Source organism: Eumetopias jubatus, unplaced genomic scaffold (assembly GCF_037043125.1).
Source record: "Eumetopias jubatus isolate StellerSeaLion01/CBP00866 unplaced genomic scaffold, mEumJub1_p1.0 scaffold_7, whole genome shotgun sequence".
In the NCBI taxonomy this organism is placed as follows: Eukaryota; Metazoa; Chordata; class Mammalia; order Carnivora; family Otariidae; genus Eumetopias; species Eumetopias jubatus.
Genome location: NW_028274813.1, coordinates 61,747,468 through 61,757,568, shown reverse-complemented (window position 1 = coordinate 61,757,568; position 10,101 = coordinate 61,747,468). Strand labels below are relative to the sequence as shown.

The 10,101-nt window shown below is 37.7% G+C and overlaps 1 pseudogene; it reads left to right on the top strand.

Moving 5' to 3' along the window:
• The first annotated feature begins 968 nt into the window (after positions 1-968).
• LOC148163901 (large ribosomal subunit protein eL39 pseudogene) lies at positions 969-1,124 on the top strand (annotated as a pseudogene).
• Positions 1,125-10,101: the final 8,977 nt, after the last annotated feature.

Here is a 10,101-nt window from a genome sequence, read left to right as displayed (position 1 = left end):
CAGAAAGCAGATTAGTGGCTGCCTAGGGCTGAAAGTAGGAGGTTGAGGTGGAGTGATAGTTAATGGGTATGGGGCTTCTTTTGTGGGGCATGGGGGATAAGAATGTTCTAAAATTAGATTGTGGTGATGGTTACATAACTGTGACTATACTAAAAAAACCAATGAATTGTACACTTTAAATGGGTAAATTGTATGACATGGATTATATCTCAACAAAGCTGTTTTAAAAAAAGGATAACAGGGCGCCTGGGTGGCTCAGTTGGTTAAGCGACTGCCTTCGGCTCAGGTCATGATCCTGGAGTCCCGGGATCGAGTCCCACATCGGGCTCCCTGCTCAGCAGAGAGTCTGCTTCTCCTTCTCACCCTCCTCCCTCTCATGCTCTCTGTCTCTCATTCTCTCTCTCAAATAAATAAATAAAATCTTTAAAAAAAAAAATAAAATAAAATAAAAAAAGGATAACAGATCAAGACTGCCTGGGTTTGGATCCTCTCTATCACTTTGTCATTTTACCTTGGACAAGTTATTTAAGCTCTAGGCTACAGTTTCTAAACTAAACAGAGGAGTAATAGCATCACTACTAGCCTTGTTTGGAGGAATAATCTGTGAGATAATCCATGTGAAGTGCCCATAGTAAATTCTCAATAAATGTTAGCTATTATGATGATGATGATGATGATGGATTATCCAACAATCTTAGAGTTTGGTAGTATTCCCATTTTTCAGATGAGGACTCTGAGGCCCACAAAAGTTCATACTTTGCCCAAGGTCATGCACCTAATAAAGGAGCAGATATTCTGATGACACATGACTGTAAAAGCCAGGCTTTTCCACCATGTAATTTTGCCTGCTAGAGTAGATGTATCTTTTGTGTTTTAATATGCATTTATAGAAGATGCTTTAAGAATTATGTAACTAGCTTTCTCTTTTTCGCCGCCATCCTGCTCTGCGTAGCTGACTGCTTCTCGCCATGTCTTTTCACAAGACTTTCAGAATCAAGCGATTCCTGGCCAAGAAACAAAAGCAGAATCGTCCCATTCCCCAGTGGATTCGGATGAAAACCGGTAATAAAATCAGGTACAACTCCAAGAGGAGGCACTGGAGAAGAACCAAGCTGGGTCTATAAGGCGTCACACATCATGAGATGACACACTTAACTGGCACACGTCTTTAATTAAGCTGCGTGAAGATCATGTGTTCTCTCATTCTGTAAACATCCTTCCTACCTGGCCATAGACTTGTCTTATCATTGAAATGATTTTTCTCTGTGACTATGCCTCTGTACCAGTAGGTTTGTTCGGTAATAAATGTGAGACCTTTTGGCTCTACTGCTGTTGTGTTTCTGATTTGTGAAGTACAGAATTCCCCCACCTGTCAGATTCATGCATAGCACTGTCAGAACTTTCTGCAGTGATAGAAATGTCCCTTGACAACCAAGTATGTAAAGTGTGGCAAGAGGGTGCCTGGGTGGCTCAGTGCCTTAGGCGTAGGTCATGATCTCAGGGTCCTGTGATCAAGCTCCCCACTGAGCAGGGTATCTGCTTGCCCCTCCCCTGGCTCGTGCTCTCTCTTTCTCAAATAAATAAATAAAATCTTTTCCCACTCCCCCTAGCTTGAGTTCCCTCTCTCGCTGTCTCTGTCAAATAAAAATCTTTAAAATAAATAAATAAAATCTTAAAAAAAAAAGAATTATGTAACTGCATGTGAGAAATTAATATGCTAAAAAAGTCCAATTTTGACATAGCTTTTTATGCCAAAGTGGTATTATTTATTTACTATTCCCCAAACTGCTCTAGCTCAATCCTCTGACATAAAGTGGATCAATAAGATGACAATTTGTCAGTGTGCAAAACAAGCAGACTTCCCCTCTATCCATGTGGTATATCTGAATGGCCCTGGGCTAATTTTTACAGCAAGATTAGTGGAATTAATCATGTATTTTCTAGGTCCAGCACAGAACACTTCCCACCTTGTGTTATGGCTATTTACATATATTTCTTCTCTTCTCTTCTGAGCCCAGCTCCTGTAGGGCAGTAAAGGATGCTAAACATAGAATGTGTTCACTCAATTGCTGGGGTTTTTTTTTAGGTTTCTTTTTATTTATTTGACAGAGACACAGCAAGAGAGGGAACACAAGCAGGGGGAGTGGGAGAAGGAGAAGCAGGCTTCCCCTTTCCCACTGAGCAGGAAGCCGGATGTGGGAATCGATCCCATGACCCTGGGATCAGGACCTCAGCTGGAGGCAGACGCTTAATGACTGAGCCACCCAGGCACCCCCATTTAATTGTTTTTGAACGAGTGAGTGAATGAACAAAAAGATGAACAAATACATGCGAGCCACACACTTTAACAGTCACTGGCTCTAATACTGGCAATATACTTTCCTACAGATTGTGCACTTCATGCTAAGGGCCGGATGGAGAGTAAGATTTACAACTAAAGAGTTAAGGTATTCCTCATCCCAGAACTGGACAAAAAGTCCTAATAACTCTTACTAAGCTATAAATTGAACTACCACATATTTCCAAAAGTACTGACAGTTCCCATTTAATCACCTCCCTCTTTACTCCCCTCTCCCAAAACCATACACATGTACACAGCTGGGATTTTCTTGCTTCTTCCTTATATTTGTTAAACAATGCCTGATTAACAATCTAGTGTAGAATGTACTAGAATTGTATTTAAGTAGTACACACTGCGAAAAGCCTTCCAGCTACCATAGGAAACCAGTCTAGCTGAGTATTTAAAAAGAAGTCTAGCCTGCTACAGCCAACTAGACCTTAGTTCTACACCTTCCTGGATGGCAACTGCATACGTGGTACTCAGGGCTGTGTCTGGCACATACTAAGCATGTAGTAAACGTCTTCTGTATGAATGAATGAAATTGTCTGCTTTTCTTTGGCTCCTAATCATCTTGCCCACATTTTGTATTAGAATTCTCATTTTCCCAGGTACAGATTTGAGTTCCACTGTGGGGACTAGGGGCAAGGCTTTAGATGAAAAAATAAGAGGGATCGTTGAAAATCCATCCAATTAGAGAAAAAGGAAAGTGAAGGGATTTATAAAAGACCAGAGCTTTTTTATGCAAAATATTATCTTCGGGTTTGAGCTCTGTGCAGGTCAACTTAGTTCTCTTTCCTCTGTGGCCATGGTATGGTCCTAAACCTGTCATCTTCTGTTAATGTATGCCCTTAAAGAGGGAAGGGAACGCAATGCAAGAAGGAAATCCAATACCAATTTTGAGGGGGAGGGAAGACTCTCAAAACACAGGTTCTACTAAGTAAAAGTCAGTGACGTCATCTTTAAAGATGACATAACGTTTTAATGCACTCAAAGACCATGAAGATTATTAGCCTCCCTGATAATTCCCTGACTACAGGCAAAATAAATATCCAGAGATTAAATGAGGCAGGATATACTACTGTAAAATGCGGAAGCACAGGACTGCTTGGATCCTCCACAGTTGACATGAAAGTTCATTCTCTTGTTCAACAACCTTTTAATTTAAATGCTTTCTATATACCAGGAACTATTTTAGGGGCTGGAGATCCAAATTAGGGGCTAAAAGAATGTGAAGCATGAAGAACATCAGGAAATATTCAGAGGAGAAAGTTGCAAGAAATAATATGGGTAGAAACCTTTCTCCCAACTCTGTAAGGCTCCACAGAGTACTGACTAGTCTTTTTCTTCCTTGACAGATAACTTTTTGAAAGAATAATGTAGGGGTGCCCTGGGTGGTTCAGGTGGTTAAGCATTTGCCTTCAGCTCAGGTCACAATCCTGGGGTCCTGGGATCCAGCCGTGGGGGGGGGGGGCGGGGGGGGGTCCCTGCTCAGCAAGGAGTCTGGTTCTCCCTCTCCCTCACTCTCTGCCCCTCCCCCCCGCTTGTACACACTCTCTCAAATAAAATGTATAAAAAAAATAATCTATACCTCTACTTCTGTACAGAATTAAGAATGAACATTTAGAAACTTTTATAGGAATTTGACATGGCCATGACCTCCAAGCCTGTCATCAGTGTACTTGTCTTGTTGAACAGAGTGTAGACCAGTTAGGTTGTCATCCAACTCTCAGGGTACCTTGCACCTGGTGCAAGCGACATACTAGTCACGCACAGCAGGACTGCTGTCAGATTAGAAATTATAGATACTGTGCTTCACCACAGACATTCGAAAAGCACTGGTCTATACCATACTGTTTCCACTTCATCACATGTTCACTCTTCAAGCCATTTCAAACTGGCATCAGCCCTCCCCACCATGCTGAAAATGCCACAGGAAATGTCACTGACCTCCTTATGGCCAAGTTTGGTGGATTCTTTTATGTCCTCATGGTATGTGACATCTCCAGCATTTGACATCCTTTGTTTCTGTAACATTACGGAAGTTGTGTTCTCCCACCTTGCCGACAACTCCTCCTTTCTGTCCAAGCTTCTCTTCTGCCTACTCGTTGGCCTGTTTCTCTTCTCAAGTTACACTCACACAGATTACTGCTGGGCAATCTTACTGATGTTCCATGGTTTCGACTATACACTGTTGACTTCTAAATCTCTATTTCCAGGGTTATAAACTTGGTGGTACACTAATGTGCTTAGAATATTTACAAAAGAAATCAGTTTAAGTTAAAAAAGCAAGATAAACAGAGAATCTTTTTTCTTTTACAATTATTTTCAAAAATTATGTATTACTTAAGCCCCAGAAACCATTTTTATTCCAAATGAAATCATATAGGAAACTATAATATACAAAACAAAATAAAAGTTTCTCTGAAATGGATGTGAGCCCTATTCATTTAGACCTTTACTTCTTGGGGCTCTCAGGTAATAGCTAAACCACAGGGTATCTTTTCTTTCTCTTTTTTTTTAAAGTAGGTTACATGCCCAACATGGGGCTTGAGCTCACAACCCTGAGATCGAGTCATATGTTCTACTGACTGAGCCAGCCAGGAACCCCTACCATAGGGTTTTTTAACTTGGGGTCTTTGGATGCCCAAGGGATCCATGGAAAGAATTCAGGGGATCTATGAAAAATTACATCTTTTTTTAAAAAAAGATTTTATTTGAGAAAAAGAGAGAGTGCGTGAGAGAGAGCACGAGCAGAGGGGAGGGGCAGAGGGAGAGTGAGAAGCAGATTCCCCACTGAGCAGGGAGCCAGCCCAGGGGGCTCAATCTCAGGACCCTGGGATCATGACCTGAGCCAAAGGCGGACACTTAACTACTGAGCCACCCAGGTGCCCTGAAAAATTACATCTTTATTTTAACTAACCACTACTTGAAATCTATTACTTCCTTAAACTATGAATATAGACCAAAAAAAAAATTATGAATATAGACCATAAACCACAGAACTATCAGCAGTACTTATAGGTTCGTCACCAATAGAAATCACACATTCAAGTCATATTATGTTATCGCAGATCTCAAAGTATCATTTACATTCATCACTACATATTATGGTAGTTATTATATTGCCACTACACACTTATATAATGTGTTAATAAAGAAGCATATATATTAAGGTATCATTTTTGATGGGTATATTTTATATATATAAATACATACGTATATATAAATTTTAAAACATCCTAAGTAGGGATCCATGGTGCAAGAAGAGGCTAAGAACCCCTGTAGAAACTCAGGGTTCTGTGAGAATTACCCACATGGAACACATAACTCCCAGAGTAAGTTCTCTACTTTGGCCCTAATCCTTCTCCAAAAGGATGTAATGGAAGTGGTGATAAAAAGGCCCTTTTTGTTATTTTAAAGAGATATTCAGTGAAGAAAGAAGCTGTTGGAATCTCATTTCAAATAATTCTGTATTTGAGGGGAAAATGTCTTGATTTTTTAAAAAAACATTCTTCTCTAAATGCTATTTAAAGCACACTTCTATGAAATTTTTTCTCTTTCAATTCTTTTTTCCTGTATTCCCTCAATGCTTATTCAATTGTTTATCACTGAATACTTATTAGTTCACAGGTCTATTTTGTCTTGCCAACTGGATTATAAAAGTGCCCTTGAGAAGTTTATTTCTCAGGATGGCGAGAACAGTGTTCTACAAATAGACATTCAATAAATGTTTCCTGATGTGTATAAGGCCTTTCACAAAAGTGAACTTATTTACCATAAAAGCAAAAATAAAAACCAATATGGTTAAGCAATGTTTATTACCAGGTGCTGAAAAAAGAGGAATCTTTGGTTCTGGATAATATTTTGTGAAAGGAATTAAGATATATGTTTATAAATAGCTTTTATTTACTAGTAAGAATTAAAAATCTTCCTTAATAAAAAGTGATCTTTCAGATAATCTGAAAATTCCATTTTCTATCACCAGCAGAGTGGGACAGGCTTTCTCTAATGACTAGATTATATGAATATTGCTAAATTCTTTTTGATCCAGGAATTCAGCCATGATTTTTAAAACTGTAAGATAAATTCTACTTCAAAGATGTTATTTATACCTATGGTAGTTTTAATTTTTTCTTATCTATTGAAACCATTGTTTTATGAACATTACTGCAAATCAGGTTTGTAAATCTAAATTCAAGTAGAACTCTGACTTTTTAACCAATGGTTTATTTCAAAATGCTACTTTCATTAAAAAGGTGTTAATATTTTTTCCTTCCACATTTACAAATTTCTTATTAAGTCTCTTCTGAGCCAATCTGATGTTTAAATGATCTTAAATGTCAATAATACTAAAAATATAGCTAACAATTTCCAAATAGTGGTTAATTTTTTTAACCATTAATTAACCTTTAATTTGGAAATCAATCAAGTCCTGTCATTTCTACATACCTCTTAAATACACTCATTCCAAGTGCATTTGCCACTACCTTAATTCAGGCCTCCTAACAGCCTCCAATTTCCTCACCCTCCCATACATTCTCAACATGGTCATAAAACGATCAGACTTGGGTTTCAGAAAGATCATGACACTCCTCTGCTTAAAACCCTGCACTGGCTCCTTATCAGGCACAGGTTTCATGTTCGTTAGCACGGTATCCATGGCCCTCAATGATAAGGCTCACACTCACCTCTCCTGGACTTCTCTCATCACAGGGCTTCAGGCTAAACTAAGCAGCCGTGAGGAACTATTTGCAGGGCCTCTGCAAGGTTTTTCCTTTCCCCAGAGCAATCCTCTCACACTGAGTTCTGGTCAACTCCATCACACTTCACAACCCAGCTCACACATTACTTCTATAAAGCCTTCTTGAAGCCCATCCAACTTCAATGTTAATCATCCCTCTTCTATGTCTTGTAACATATCATCATACTTACCACATGGCATTGTAATTGTTTAAATGCTTGCCTTTCCTGTATCACCGTAGACTTTCTGAGACCGTGAAAGGCGCTTCATGTTTGTTGAATTGAACTAAATTTGATCTAATGATCTGAGTAATTGGGAAACAGAGATGGGATGTTTCCAGAATGATTCATAGTGGCCAGGATGATCATGTTTCTCCACAGCAAACATAAATCTTACGGTTCTTTAATCACAAGGATTACCAGACCTTCTTGGAATAGCACACAGAACACAAATGCTTAAATATAGATAGCTTCTGGCTTAGTGCAAAATACATACATTATGTTTTATCTTAAGTCTTTTAGCAGAATACAAAGTAAAGGATGGTTTATTTACACTGTGTACTAGGAACTAGTATTTATTCACCCTTATCATACACATACCAGGAGAAAAGTAGAGTCCTGATATATTGGAAACTATATGAAAGTTATGTAAGGGGTGCCTATAATCAAGTCCCAATGAAACCAAACTAAATGGCATAAAAAATACAGGGAAATTCTGTGGCTTCAAGTATTTACGGTAGACTGCACCAAGTCATACAGCAAGCATTCAGGTAGGTGGGATGCATAATTTTCTAGATCCAAATCTGCTCCTCTGTGACTACAGACACAACAAAGTTCTCTTTCTGGGGTAAAAAATACTAAGGAATTTACACAAACAATATTGAAAGATAAAGTCTTCCCTTTTAGCAGCACACACAAATGACTTAAAAACTAGTTTTAGCTACAGATATCTCCGTATTAGTCATAATAGCTTAACAAATAATTTTATCTGCAATATTTAAAATTTGCTCGATTTAACTTTGCTCTTTTCTGTATTTCGCAGATTCCACACTAAACACATTATTTTTGAAATAAAAATATAATCATTTAAAAAAGTTATGCAGAAAAGTGTCAACTTATGTTAGCCTAGCCCATTTTTTAGGGTTTTTCTATGAGAATGTCATTAGAGTTTCTGTTTTACCGAAGGCTCGTTTTTTAGAATTCTATTCATTATTTTACATATTGCCAAGAGAAAATCTGAATGAAATAAAATATCCAGCTCAGAAAAGAAAATCTTTTTTTGCAGTGGCAATCACACTGAATGACACTTCAACTAATCCCAAAACTTTTTTCTATAGCCAGGACACAAGATTATCTATCTAATTCAATCACCTGGTATTTATTAAAAATTGCTATTCAGTGATAACTACAAGGCATTTTTCTTTAGCAGGTAGATAAAAACAAAGCCAAAATTAGGAGGTAAATACTGCTAAATCAACCTCATACCAAATTTAATTCTAATGCAGCAATTATTCAAAATGTATACATGACTCAATATGCAATAGTATTAAAAACTGTAAATCAACAATTTTGCTTTTAAAACCAAGGCCTGAAAAACCCAGATACATTCTAAAACCTAAATATATTGCAAATTAGGAAAATTACTAACACCAAGTTTTGTTAGTTCCCCATCCCCCTCATGTAAATGACTTTTTGAAATGGAAACTATAAAGAAACTATGCATCTGTTCATAAAACAATTATCAATAAGCAGTAATGAGTAAAGGGATTGTCACTCTATCTTTCTAGTTCTTTGATCCATAGCTTTATTTTTTATTATTTTTTTAAAAAGATTTATTTATTTTAGAGAGAGAGCACACAGGGGAGGGGCAGAGGGAGAGAATCTCAAGCAGACTCTCCATCCAGCACGGAGCCCAACACCAGGTGATCTAACAACCCTGAGACCATGACCTGAGCTGAAATCAAGAGTCAGACGCTTAACCAATTGAGCCACGGGTGCCCCACAGTTTTGGGTTTGTTTTTTTTTTTAAGATTTTATTTTTAAGTAATTTCTACATCAGTGTGGGGCTTGAACCTACAACCCCAAGATCAAGTTACACACTCCACCAACTGAGTCAGCCAGGCATCCCTGATCCATAGCTTTTTTTATACACAAAAGGTTTACACATTAATCTTCACATAAAATACTTTTACACTTATTTCATGAAGTCTACAACTCTTTCATATCTTATTCCTTGTACAGTATAGCAAAGTTTTATGATCTCTAGAACAAAGTACTCTATTGCCATTTTTACCTTTGATAAAACTAATTATGCCAATTTGGGAACTGACTTTTTTATCTGGTGATTTAGTTTGCTGCTAATAAAAAAAGGCCTCATCAGCTCACAGAAATACATAGAAACTATGGGACATATGCCCAGGAATTTTGTGATTCACTCAGTAACTATCAACTTCCCAAAGGAAATATTTGAAATTCCACTATTAAGAATATATAGAATGAGGAAAAAGTACAAGAAGATAGTACCATTAAGTGCTTTTTCATGTTAGAAAATTATACATTTGAGGGGCACCTGGGTGGCTCAGTCGTTAAGCATCTGCCTTCAGCTCAGGTCATGATCCCAGGGTCCTGGGATGGAGCCCCACATCAGGCTCCCTGCTCAGCAGGAAGCCTGCTTCTCCCTCTCCCACTCCCCCTGCTTGTGTTCCCTCTCACTGTCTCTCTCTGTCAAATAAATAAAATCTTTAAACAAAAAATAAATAAAAATTATACATTTGAACAAAAATCTGTTCCAAATTTTCATGTTATCTGTTCTAAACTTTCATGTTATGCCAAATAAACTACTAAACCACTGTGTACACATAATCAAATTAGCTGTCAGAACTCAAGAGTAAATGGAAGTTTTTATATATCTAGATGAAGAGTAATCAAAGCTACTTCCAAGTGAACACATCTAGGGAACATGTAAGAAAAACCTAATAAGCTAAAAAAAATCAACTGGCATTTACATTTTTTAAAGATTA